Here is a 1,149-nt window from a genome sequence, read left to right on the forward strand (position 1 = left end):
TAAGAACCTTAGCAATAGAGTTGATAGATTGACGATTGGTCTCTGTGGTTCGATAATCTTATATATTACTTCGATAGGCTGTGCACTTGCAGTTCTATATTTAAGCTATACGTTACAGACCCATCAAGTTTTTGGCGCCGTTGCCGGGGACCAACTTCGTCAAATTTCGTACCCTATTGTTATCCCGTTTAGACTAAGGCTATTCTAGCCGGTAGATGCGTAGAAATCATAGCACCGGTAACCTATTAAACCCTTTAGTGGAACCCGAACGTTACTCCCGAGCACGTCTGTTTATCCTTAAGTTAAGGAAAGCTATGGCACAAGACCGTAACCAAAGACCTCTTAAAGAGTTTTCTCAACCATCTAATGAGGAACCCAATTCTAGTATCGTAAACCCCGCTATAACAACCAACAATTTCGAACTTAAGCCCTCATTACTTCAACTAGTTCAACAAAACTAATTCGCTGGTCTCGCTACAGAGAACTTGAATCAACACCTAAAAGTGTTTATCCAGTTAGTTGATACCCTTAAGGCAAATGGAGCCACACCCGAAGCTATTCGCTTAAGATTGTTTCCTTTCTCCCATAGAGGTAAAGCCCATGACTGGTTAGACGCCCTTCCAGCCAACTAAATAAAAACTTGGGAAGACCTTAGGAGAGCTTTTCTTGCCAGATATTTCCCACCAAGTAAGACCGCTGTCCTTAGGAACCTGATCACTAGTTTCACTCAAAACTAAGGCGAATCACTTTTTGATGCCTGGGAAAGATATAAAGAACTTTTGAGAGTCTGTCCGCACCATGGCATAGAGCAATGGTTAATAATACACACCTTTTATAATGGACTCCATTACAACACGAAGATGTCTATTGACGCTGCCGCTGGCGGAGCGTTAATGAGCAAACCTTATCCTGACGCTTGTGCCCTGATAGAGGACATGGCCCAAAACCACGCCCAATGGGGAATAGAACGAGAAACAGTAGAGAAAAAGGAGAACCATGGAGTGAAGCATGAGATAAGTTGCATGGACATGATGAATGCTAAAATGGACGCCCTAGACTTGAAAGTCGAGAATATGTCTCAAAACCCTACCACAGTGGAAGCAATCCAGTCGGAGTGCGAGCTCTGTGGAACTCAAGGACATCAAAACA

The 1,149-nt window shown here is 43.1% G+C and overlaps 1 non-coding gene across 1 annotated transcript; it reads right to left on the reverse strand.

Moving 5' to 3' along the window:
• Positions 1-698: 698 nt before the first annotated feature.
• LOC131634039 (small nucleolar RNA R71) lies at positions 699-805 on the reverse strand. Its single transcript, XR_009293463.1, has one exon. It is a non-coding gene; the product is annotated as a small nucleolar RNA R71 (small nucleolar RNA).
• Between the last annotated feature and the right edge of the window lie 344 nt (positions 806-1,149).

The sequence above is a fragment of the Vicia villosa genome, unplaced genomic scaffold (genome assembly GCF_029867415.1).
Source record: "Vicia villosa cultivar HV-30 ecotype Madison, WI unplaced genomic scaffold, Vvil1.0 ctg.001210F_1_1, whole genome shotgun sequence".
Lineage (NCBI taxonomy): Eukaryota > Viridiplantae > Streptophyta > Magnoliopsida > Fabales > Fabaceae > Vicia > Vicia villosa.